Genomic DNA, 12740 nt, shown 5'->3' on the forward strand with positions numbered 1-12740 from the left:
GGAAGCGCAAGCTGAAATTCAGCGAACAGGAGATTGAGGTACTAACTGAGGAGGTGGTGAGGAGCCATGACCGCCTGTTTGGAAAAAGCTCACTCCAGGTGCCTGAGAGTGAAAAGAGGAGACTATGGCTAGACATACAGTCCAAAATCTGCGCCATTGGAGTGGCACAGCGCTCCATCGAAGAGATCAAAAAAAGGTGGTACGACCTGCGGTCCCATGCAAAGGAGAGGGTGGCAAGGAGACTTGCGGAGGCCAGGGGTACAGGTGGCGATCCACCAACAGAGGCACCATCAACACCATTGGAGGACCTAGTGGAGTCCACACTCCTCCCTGAAGCTGTGACTGGGGTCACAGAGATCGACACCTCCGGGACACAGAGTACCAGCCAAGGTAGGTGCAATATTGTATATGTATATGCACAAAAGCCCCTTAGGAATTAGCATGTAATGTGAAACAGTGTGTGAAGTAGTCCAGTCCACATCTTAGAAGCAGCACTACAATGCATTATGGGAGTGGCAGTCCACAACCTAGAACTGAAAGTAGCACAACAATGTAATTAAGTATAGTGACACGAAAAGTAACACAACACACACAACACCGTATAGACCAGTACCTGTACCTTTATTGCTATTGTCTGACAGATAATGTAGCATACAGAACTGACATGCTGCATATTGTTGTTGAAGGCGGGCCAGGCCCAGCAGCCACACCATCTGCATGTGTAGGAGAGACAGACACCCATCTGCCCTCAGATTCCGACACCAGTGGGTCCCTCCACATGTCGACTGGACTACGGAGGCCCAGGGCACTGCCACTGCCAGAGCTCAGCAACGACTCTGATGAGCAGCAGGAAGAGCCAAGCACACCATCAGCACCAGACAGGCGCAGCCATATTCCGGAGGGCAGGTGCCAGCCAACCACAGCATCACGCAGGATTGCGACGGAGTCCTGGGCACAGCAGCATGAGACAGTTGAGGGTCCCTCCTTATTCGGGGGCCTTGAAGCTGCTATGTTGCAGCAGCAGCGTCTGCAAAATAAGCGGATCCTTGCATTAGACCGAAACCTGCGCAAACACAACCGCAACATGATGGGCCTGCATCGCCAACTTGACGCACTCAATAGTAATATTGTACAGCTGCGTGAGGGACAGGTGCAGGCTTCACAGGACAACAGGGACCTTACAAGTGCTGTCCGTGAACTGTGCAAGGAGCTGCACCATGAGAGGGTGAGCCAGGGCAGACAGGAGCGCAGATTCCGTACAATGTTTGGCAGCTACTGCCGGTCCTCTAACAGGATGGCAAATTCGACTGCATTGATTGCCCGTCGCGCAGTGGCTGCGCAAGTGGAGGCTGCACATAGCAGCAGGGACATTGTCCATGGACTTGTTCAGATCACAAATGTGATCGAACACATCATGGGACCACGATCAGCCACTCCAAGTGAGCTAGTACTGGGGGACACTGAGGACAGTTCCAGCCTCAGCAGTGTTGCCGTTCCAGCAGCAGACACCAGACGGCGCAGTGCCAGGCACAGCACTGCCACTGAAGGTGACAATAGAGGTGCCAGTGACATAACTGGGCACCCGAGTGGTGTGCCTGGTAGAAAAAAATGACTCTTGCTGCCATTAGACTGCTGTTGCGACTATGAAGAAATAGTGCATAACTCTGGTTATTTGTTGTTTTGCGTTTGTCACATCACCTGTTTCATTTATTACTCACTCGTACATTACCTGACGTAAGGTAATACATTTCTTTCACTACAGGTACAGTTTTCAGAGGATTTGTGTCATTTATACTCACATCTGAAATGGTTGTGTGTGATGTCGGCATGCCTTTGCCTTCTCTCTGCTGCACTGGTCCTGTCTGCTGGCTGTAGAGGTGGTATGGGATTGTCATCCTCATCTGATTCAAATTCACATATTTCTACAGGTATGCCCCTGGTTGTAGCTATCTTGTGCAGGATTGCACAAGTAGCCACTATTCTACATGTTGTTCTGGACTGTACTGTAATGCCCCTCCACTTTTGTGGAGGCATCGGAAGCGACTCTTCAGCAGTCCAAATGTGTGCTCCACCACGTTGCGGGTTGCCCTGTGTGCTGCATTGTATCTCTGTTCAGCTGGTGTTGTAGGATTGAGGCAGGGCGTCATCATGTAGGTGCGCACTGCGTACGCACTGTCTCCTGGAAGGGACAGAGGGTGTGATGAGTAACTGAGCCATCTGACATGGGTTCGCCATCTATGCACCAGTATACAGAGTGACATTACTTAGTAGATGTCCTTCACCAAACTCCCCAGCTAGCAGTCTTGTGTGAATCCCACTGTGGCGAAAGATGTACGAATCATGTGTGCTCCCTGGGTACCTGGCCACGAGATCAGTTATGATATAGGAGGCATTGCATAACACCTGAATATTCATGGAATGTTGGTATTGACGGTTTCGGTACACATACTCTGTGGCTGATGGTGGACATATTGACACATGTGTGCCATCTATGGCACCTAGGACGTGGGGGAACTGTGCTATCTGGTAAAATTCTATTTTGGTCTGCTGTATTTCCTGTAGGGTGTGGGGGAATCTGATGTACTGTTGTAGGTTGCTCAGCATGGCGTTGATGAAAGAATTCAAAAATCTGGAGAGGGTACTCTGTGAGACCCCTCCAGCTGCATGGCTGAGTTCAACCTATACCTCTTATATATATGCAAAATGCCATTCTGCGCAAAATCGCAATTTGCGATTTTTTGATGCATCCCTTTACGACTTGGATTTTGAGAATCGCAGTTTGCGCCTCGCAATTTCCTACTGGAAATACCGAATTGCAAAATGCGACTTGCAAAAGCAGGTCGCAACGCAAAAAATCGCAAAAATTGCGATTTCTTATTTTTGGTCTGCGAATGCATTTCATGCATCGCAGACCACGTTTTTGCACTCGCAAACGGCCGATTTTTGCAATTCGCACCGTTTGAGAGTGCAAAAATGTTTCATACATCTGGCCCAAAATCACATAATTATCCGAATCAAGGCTCTGGAGACCAAGGCGCACACTTCTTCCGTGTCAAAAGTAAACCAGTAACGATCTTGGATTTTAAACCTCTTTACCAATCGAGGGGGTCTCAAGACGTTTTGAATCGGCAGAATCTTCTAAAAAATAAGAACTTCTTTTCTAGAACTTAGGTGGGTGACCTCAGCAGACCTTGCGTCCTTTTGCTTTCTTACTGAAAACAACAGTAACATTGAGCTCACCAATGTAACTTGAGCCACAGAGGAGATTGTATCCAAAATCTGGGTCAGGAAAGAACGAGAGGAATGGGGCATCCTCTTAGCTCAGATGGCCAAACATAAATAGCCACCTGTGTTTGCACAGTTGGATGCAATGTTTTGTAACAATAATAGTTCCAACTTGAAAACAAAGTGCTTAATAGAACACCCTGTCTAACAAAGGTTCCTTATCAAAAGACGACAACCAACAACCCATACAGATTTGTTCCTGGAACATTGCTGGCATATCTGGCCACCTGACAATCTCAAAACTTGATTTAAACTCTTTTCTAATTAAGTCCCATGTAGTATGCTTACAAGAGTCCTGGAAAAATGACAGTTTTAGTTACTCCAACTTTATTACATTCGAGATGAAGGCAAAAAGGCCGGAGTCAGTCACTCACTGGGAGAATTGCTTATGTTAATCAACAACCATTGTAAACTAAGATGTAAAGAGATTACATCTTCCTCCAATCAAATCCTCGTTGTTAAGGAGGGTAATTCTAGGGCTGAGTGGCTATATATTATAAACGTTCATTGACCAGCTTCTAGGATTGACTTTAACAGCACCTTGGAGAAGCTGGAACACCTAATAGAGCACTATAAGGACCATCCTTGTATTGCAGCAGGGGACTTCAACAAAGACCTAGTCTAAGTATTTTCAGCATTGAATACCTCCAAAGAAGGTCCAGGTACAGCCTTTTTCATACCCCTGCCTATCTTTTTCAATAAAGTGAAAAGCAACATTCAGAAATATAAATTTCTTAGAACTTTTTTTAATGGAATCTGGCCTTCGTTGTCTTAACAGTCGCTTATCTAATGCTCAACCTTTCAAGGAAGACATTGGTCTTGATAAACTCAAGTTCTATCACAGATTTGTCTCTGACTCACTTTTCATATTTTCAAGTGTGAAAACTATGAAATTATCTTTAAGGAGTTGCCATAATCCTCAGACTATCAGATTAAGATATGTATTTTCGAGTTTTCAAATGCTAGATTCTATACCAGATAAGTCAACTGCCATAAACAATAAAACTATAGTCTGATATGTTAAATTGTCAGTCAAACTGCAACACTAAGCACTAACCCTATGTTGAAAAAGATGCTTTACGAGTTCAGTAACCCTGATGGGTAGGACAGCATATGGAAAGAAATGTGGTACAATACAATAAAAATTATATCTCATCTGTCCCAAAACATCGTAGCCAACATCCAATTTAGAAGAAGACAAATCAATGAGTTTTCAAGGAAATTACTAACTATAAAAATTCAGTAGATCCATGTGATTTTTAGTAACTCTTCAACAAAGCATTGAACAATCCTACACTATAAAGCAAATAAAGCCAGCAAACAGAAAAACAGTAAGGAGGATAAAAACAGAGGAGGCTAATACAAAAATGGGCTAAACTTTAAAAAATAGTTGAGCAAAAAGACACAAAAAAGTTTTGCCATTTAATATGGACTAGCTAATCATCATATAGGCTTGCGACCGATTCCGATATACCATCTGTCAAATGTGAAGAGTACATGACATTTCACTATACAAGCTGGTGCCCGAGAACCTTTGAAGTACATTGGTATGTCAACAAAGGGATGACAACACCAGTAAAATTGATATCTTCACTGATAATAAAAAGTAAGAACTGTCATGCCCTGAGTCTCAATGGGATCCTAATTGACATAATGAAACATGATCCACAGTTGTGGCAAGTACATTAAAGCTGGTGTTTGACCTTGTCTTACTGTAAGGAGAAGTACCAGAACGATGGCAAGGGCCAATAATACAACCACTTCATAAAAAGGGAAGCCAAAAGACCCTGCAAACTTGTGCTTGATAGCCCTTCTGGATGCAGAAGGTAAACTGTAAGGAAATGGCTCCCTGTTGCAGTTACCCCCCACTTTTTGCCTGACACTGATGCTGACTTGACTAGGAAGTGTGTTGGGACCCTGCTAATCAGGCCCCAGCACCAGTGTTCTTTCACCTAAAATGTACCATTGTTTCCACAATTGGCACACCCCTGGCACACAGATAAGTCCCTTGTAAAAGGTACCAGTGGTACCAAGGGCCCTGTGACCAGGGAAGATCCCTAAGGGCTGCAGCATATGTTGTGCCACCCTAAGGGACCCCTCACCTAACACATGCACACTACCATTGCAGATTGTGTGTGTTGGTGGGGAGAAAAAGACAAAGTCGACATGGCATCCCCCTCAGGATGCCATGCACACAAAATACTGCCTGTGGCATAGGTAAGTCACCCTCTAGCAGGCCTTACAGCCCTAAGGCAGGGTGCACTATACCACAGGTGAGGGCATAGCTGCATGAGCAATATGCCCCTACAGTGCCTAAGTCTATTCTTAGACATTGTAAGTACAGTTGTGGCCATAATAAGTATAAGGTATGGGAGTTTGTCAAAAACGAACTCCACATCTCCATAATGGCTACACTGAATACTGGGAAGTTTGGTATCAAACCTCTCAGAATAATAAACCCACACTGATGCCAGTGTTGGATTTATTAAAAGATGCACACAGAGGGCATCTTAGAGATGCCCCCTGTATTTTACCCAATTGTTCAGTGCAGGACGGACTGGTCTGTGCCAGCCTGCTGCTGAGAGACGAGTTTCTGACCCCATGTGGTGAGGGCCTTTGTGGTCTCTGAGGACAGAAACAAAAGCCTGCTCTGGGTGGAGGTGCTTCACACCTCCCACCTGCAGGAACTGTAACACCTAGCAGTGAGCCTCAAAGGCTCAGGCTTCGTGTTACAATGCCCCAGGGCACTCCAGCTGGTGGAGATGCCCGCCCCCTGGACAGAGCCCCCACTTTTGGCGGCAAGTCCAGGGGAGGTAATGAGAAAAACAAGGAGGAGTCACCCACCAGTCAGGATAGCCCCTAAGGTGTCCTGAGCTGAGGTGGCCCCTGCCTTTAGAAATCCTCCATCTTGATTTGGAGGATTCCCCCAATAGGAATAGGGATGTGCCCCCCTCCCCTCAGGGAGGAGGCACAAAGAGGATGTAGCCACCCTCAAGGACAGTAGCCATTGGCTAATGCCCTCCCTGACCTAAACACACCCCTAAATTCAGTATTTAGGGGCTCCCCAGAACCTAGGAAACTAGATTCCTGCAACCTGAAGACTAAGAAGGACTGCTGACCTGAAGCCCTGCAGAGAAGACGGAGACACCAACCGCTTTGGCCCCAGCCCTACCGGCCTGTCTCCCCACTTCAAGAAAAACTGCAACAGCGACGCGTCCCCCAGGGTCCAGCGACCTCTGAAGCCTCAGAGGACTACCCTGCATCTAAAAGGACCAAGAACTCCCGAGGACAGCAGCCCTGTTCTAAAGAAACTGCAACTTTGCAACAAAGAAGCATTTTTAAAGACCACACGTTTCCCGCCGGAAGCGTGAGACTTTCCACTCTGCACCCAAGGCCCCCAGCTCAACCTGCTGAAAACTAACTCTACAGGGAGGACTCCCCGGCTACTGCGAGCCCATGAGTAGCCAGAGTTGACCCCACAGCGACGCCTGCAGAGGGAATCCAGAGGCTCCCCCCGACCACGACTGCCTGGTTCAAAGAACCCAACGCCTGGGAAACACACTGCACCCGCAGCCCCCAGGACCTGAAAGATCCGACTTCCAGTGCAGGAGTGACCCCCAGGAGTCCCTCTACCTAGCCCAGGTGGTGGCTACCCCGAGGAGCCCCCCCTCGCCTGCCTGCATCGCTGAAGAGACCCCTGGGTCTCTCATTGAAACCTATTGCGAACCTGACGCCTGTTTGCACTCTGCACCCAGCCGCCCCTGTGCCGCCCCTGTGCCGCTGAGGGTGTACTTTCTGTGCCTGCTTGTGTCCCCCCCCGGTGCCCTACAAAACCCCCCTGGTCTGCCCTCCGAAGGCGCGGGTACTTACCTGCTGGCAGACTGGAACCGGGGCACCCCCTTTTCCATTGAAGCCTATGCATTTTGGGCACCACTTTGACCTCTGCACCTGACCGGCCATGAGCTGCTGGTGTGGTAACTTTGGGGTTGCCCTGAACCCCCAACCGTGGGGTACCTTGGACCCAACTTTGAACCCTGTAGGTGTTTTACTTACCTGCAAAACTAACCAAAACTTACCTCCTCCCAGGAACTGTTGAAAATTGCACTGTCTAGTTTTAAAATAGCTTTTTGCCATTTTTGCTAAAACTGTACATGATATTATGTTGATTCAAAGTTCCTAAGATGCCTGAGTGAAATACCTTTCATTTAAAGTATTGTTTGTAAATCTTGAACCTGTGGTTCTTAAAATAAATTAAGAAAATATATTTTTCTATATAAAAACCTATTGGCCTGGAATTGTCTTTGAGTGTGTGTTCCTCATTTATTGCCCGTGTGTGTACAACAAATGCTTAACACCACCCTCTGATAAGCCTACTGCTCGACCACACTACCACAAAATAGAGCATTAGAATTATCTCTTTTTGCCATTATCTTACCTCTAAGGGGAACCCTTGGACTCTGTGCGTGTTATTTCTTACTTTGAAATAGTACATACAGAGCCAACTTCCGACATTGGTGGATCAGCGGTTGGGTACAAGACTTTGCATTTGCTGGACTACTCAGCCAATACCTGATCACATTACTAAATTCCAAAAATTGTCATTAGAAACAGATTTTTTTAATTTGAGCTATTTTTCTAAATTTGTAAAAGTCCTGCTAGGGCCTTGTGTTAGTCCCTGTTCGCATTTCTTTTAGAGTTTAAAAGTTTTGTAAAAGTTTGGATTAAGTTCTAGACATAGTTTTAGATTCCTAAAAAGTATTTCAACTTTTAGAAACAAAATGTCTGCTGCAGAAGAGATGGTGGTGGAACTCAACCTCACCCCTTACCTGCATTTTAGGATGTCAGAGTTAAAGTCTCTCTGCAAAATCAAAAAGATAAAAACTGGTTCAAACCCTACCAATGTACAGCTCCAGGAGCTCTTGGCAGAGTTTGCTAGAGACAACCCCTCTGAAGATACCCTTACAGAGAGGGAAACTAGTGATGTGGAGGAGAATTTCCCCCCTCCAGTCCTAGTTAGGGAGACCAGGGTTTCTCCAACCCTGTCTCCACAAGTAATAGTCAGAGATGTTGCTTCTCTCACAGGAGCGTCCAACAACTCTGAAAGCATTGATGGCAGCCTCAATGAAGATGACCTCCTGTTAGCCAGGATGGCCAAAAGATTGGCTTTGGAGAAACAGCTCTTAGCCATAGAAAGGGAAAGACAAGAGATGGGCTTAGGTCCCATCAATGGTGGCAGCAATTTAAATAGGGTCAGAGATACTCCTGACATGCTAAACATCCCCAAAGGGATTGCAACTAAATATGACCACCAAATGGTTCACAGCTTTTGAGAGGGCTTGTGCAACCAGAAAAGTAAACAGATCTCACTGGGGTGCTCTCCTTTGGGAAATGTTCACTGGAAAGTGTAGGGATAGACTCCTCACACTCTGGAAAAGATGCAGAATCCTATGACCTCATGAAGGCTACCCTGATTGAGGGCTTTGGATTCTCAACTGAGGAGTACAGGATTAGGTTTAGGGGGGTTTAAAAATCCTCGAGCCAGACCTGGGTTGATTTTGTAGACTATTCAGTGAAAACACTGGATGGTTGGGTAACTGGAAATGAAGTGCATGACTATGTTGGGCTTTATAATTTGTTTATGAAAGAATACATTTTAAGTAACTGCGTCAATGAAAAGTTGCATCAGTATCTGGTAGACCTAGGTCCAATTTCTCCCCAAGAATTGGGAAAGAAGGCAGACCACTGGGTCAAGACTAGGGTAACCAAAACTTCCACTAGGGGTTACCAAAAGAAAGGGGTTACAAAGCCTCCCCAGGAGAAAGTGGGTGACACTAGAAATAAAGAAAAAGAGTCCTCTGTAGGCCCCCAAAAACCAGACCAGGTGGGTGGGCCCCAAGACACAACCCAAAACAAAGGTGGGTACCAGGGTAAGAACTGGGATGCCACTAAGGCATGGTACCAAAACTGTAGACAGACAGGGCACCACACCAAGGACACTTCTTGTCCCAAAAACAAACCATCTAGCAAAATCCCAGGGGTGACCAGTGTAGCCATTGGGAATGACTCCTCGGATGAGGAGGTCTTCATAGCCTTCAACTGGAAAAAGGGCCCAACAGGTGAGTTGGAGATTCCAGAGGGAAGCAGACACTTCCACCACCTACTGGTGAATGGAATCCCAGCCACTGCCCTGAGAGACAGTTGTGCCAGTCACACTATTGTGCATGACAGGCTGGTGTTCTCCAACCAGTACATCCCAGATGAGACTGCCAGGGTAAGAGTTAGCCCAGACAGGGTCACTGATAGGCCTGTGGCTTTTGTGCTCATAAAAGTGGGTGGGACTTTTAGCTGGAGAAGGGTGGTAGTCAGTACAGACCTCCCCCTTGATTGCCTCCTTGGAAATGACTACCCAGAGGTTAGTCAGAGGCCACGAGAGGAACTGGTCCAGAGCAAGTCCTCTCCCAAGGATTCTGGAGGTGCTACTCCTGCAGTAACTGCAAGTAGGCCCCAAAAGTAAAAGAAAGGAAAACAGAGTAGGAAAGGTGGACAACCTTTAGCTAAGGTTCCGGCAAGCCAAGGAGATTCTGCTTCAGTAGGGGAGAACTCCAAAAATGGCACTGGTAAAGTCCAACCTGACCCACAAGAAGTCCTGGCTAGTCAGGCAACTGTTAAACCTGAGTGAGTGGCTCCTCATTTAACAGAAGAAAGAGTGGAAGAAGGGTATTTACTACAAGATGTAGTAACCCCCCACTCTTACACAGCAGACAGGCACCCTGAACCCAAAGAAGCCTGTAACTTAGCTCCTTCCCTTGCAGGTGAAGAGCTAAAGGTGTGGTTCTGGGCACTGACAGCTGTCAGTGGCCTCTGCTGGGTGTTAGCCTTTATGGCTGCACTATCCTTGGCATGGTGGTCTGACCCCATGCCAAATAGCAAGTTAGGTCCCCTGACCTTGTTGGTCCTGGTGGGGTTACTCCAGCTTTGGATAAGCTAGGGGTGACCCTGGCTAAGATAAGATTAGCAGAGGTGGATACCTCTAACCCCAAAATAGAGAGAATGGGTGAAGACATAAAAAGCACAGACAAGAGGCAATTCAGACTAGGTCCTATCACTGTGGAAGTGGGTCAGTTCCCCAGAGGGAATGACCTGAACAGGAGGATGTAAGGAAGAGTAGGCCCTGCAACAACCCAGCCTATTTCCTCAACTCTTCCTCGCCTGACAGACTAGGAAGACTCTCCCAGCTTTGGCTGAGTCTCCTGGCCTGTGGGCTGGGGGGGGGGGGCTTGTGTAAGGAAATTGCTCCCTGTTGCAGTTACCCCCCACTTTTTGCCTGATACTGATGCTGACTTGACTGAGAAGTGTGCTGGGACCCTGCTAACCAGGCCCCAGCACCAGTGTTCTTTCACCTAATAAGTACCATTGTTTCCACAATTGGCACACCCCTGGCACACAGATAAGTCCTTTGTAAAAGGTACCAGTGGTACCAAGGGCCCTGTGACCAGGGAAGGTCCCCAAGGGCTGCAGCATATGTTGTGCCACCCTAAGGGACCCCTCACCTAACACATGCACACTGCCATTGCAGATTGTGTGTGTTGGTGGGGAGAAAAAGGTAAAGTCGACATGGCATCCCCCTCAGGATGCCATGCACACACAATACCGCCTGTGACATAGGTAAGTCACCCCTCTAGCAGGCCTTACAGCCCTAAGGCAGGGTGCACTATACCACAGGTGAGGGCATAGCTGCATGGGCAATATGCCCCTACAGTGCCTAAGTCTATTCTTAGACATTGTAAGTACAGTTGTGGCCATATTAAGTACATGGTCTGGGAGTATGCCAAAAACGAACTCCACAGCTCCATAATGGCTACACTGAATACTGGGAAGTTTGGTATCAAACCTCTCAGAATAATAAACCCACACTGATGCCAGTGTTGGATTTATTAAAAGATGCACACAGAGGGCATCTTAGGGATGCCCCCTGTATTTTACCCAATTGTTCAGTGCAGGACTGACTGGTCTGTGCCAGCCTGCTGCTGAGAGACGAGTTTCTGACCCCATGTGGTGAGGGCCTTTGTGCTCTCTGAGGACAGAAACAAAAGCCTGCTCTGGGTGGAGATGCTTCACACCTCCACCTGCAGGAACTGTAACACCTAGCAGTGAGCCTCAAAGGCTCAGGCTTACTGTTACAATGCCCCAGGGCACTCCAGATAGTGGAGATGCCCGCCCCCTGAACACAGTTCCCACTTTTGGCGGCAAGTCCAGGGGAGATAATGAGAAAAACAAGGAGGATTCACCCACCAGTCAGGACAGCCTGAGCTCAGGTGTCCTGAGCTGAGGTGACCCCTGTCTTTAGAAATCCTCCATCTTGATTTTGGAGGGTTCACCCAATAGGAATAGGGATGTGCCCCCTCCCCTCAGGGAGGAGGCACAAAGAGGGTGTAGCCACCCTCAAGGACAGTAGCCATTGGCTAATGCCCTCCCAGACCTAAACACACCCCTAAATTCAGTATTTAGGGGCTCCCCAGAACCTAGGAAACTAGATTCCTGCAACCTGAAGATGAAGAAGGACTGCTGACCTGAAGCCCTGCAGAGAAGACGGAGACACCAACTGCTTTGGCCTCAGCCCTACCGGCCTGTCTCCCCACTTCAAGAAAAACTGCAACAGCGACGCTTCCCCTAGGGTCCAGCGACCTCTGAAGCCTCAGAGGACTACCCTGCACCTAAAAGGACCAAGAACTCCCGAGGACAGCGGCCCTGTTCCAAAGAAACTGCAACTTTGCAACAAAGAAGCAACTTTTAAAGACCACACGTTTCCCGCCGGAAGCGTGAGACTTTCCACTCTGCACCCGACACCCCCGGCTCGACCTGCGGAAAACTAACTCTACAGGGAGGACTACCCGGCGACTGCAAGCCTGTGAGTAGCCAGAGTTGACTCCCCTGAGCCCCCACAGCAACACCTGCAGAGGGAATCTAGAGGCTCCCCCTGACCGCGACTGCCTGCTTCAAAGAACCCGACGCCCGGGAAACACACTGCACCCGCAGCCCCCCAGGACCTGAAGGATCCGACTTCCAGTGCAGGAGTGACCCCCAGGAGTCCCTCTCCCTAGCCCAGGTGGTGGCTACCCCGAGGAGCCCCCCCCTTGCCTGCCTGCATCGCTGAAGAGACCCCTGGGTCTCCCATTGAAACCTATTGCGAACCCGACGCCTGTTTGCACTCTGCACCCGGCTGCCCCTGTGCCGCTGCGGGTGTACTTTCTGTGCCTGCTTGTGTGCCCCCCGGTGCCCTACAAACCCCCCCTGGTCTGCCCTCCGAAGTCGTGGGTACTTACCTGCTGGCAGACTGGAACCGGGGCACCCCCTTTTCCATTAAAGCCTATGCGTTTTGGGCACCACTTTGACCTCTGCACCTGACCGGCCCTGAGCTGCTGGTGTGGTAATATGGGGTTGCCCTGAACCCCCAA

The sequence above is a fragment of the Pleurodeles waltl genome, chromosome 4_2 (assembly GCF_031143425.1).
Source record: "Pleurodeles waltl isolate 20211129_DDA chromosome 4_2, aPleWal1.hap1.20221129, whole genome shotgun sequence".
NCBI classification, from domain to species: Eukaryota; Metazoa; Chordata; class Amphibia; order Caudata; family Salamandridae; genus Pleurodeles; species Pleurodeles waltl.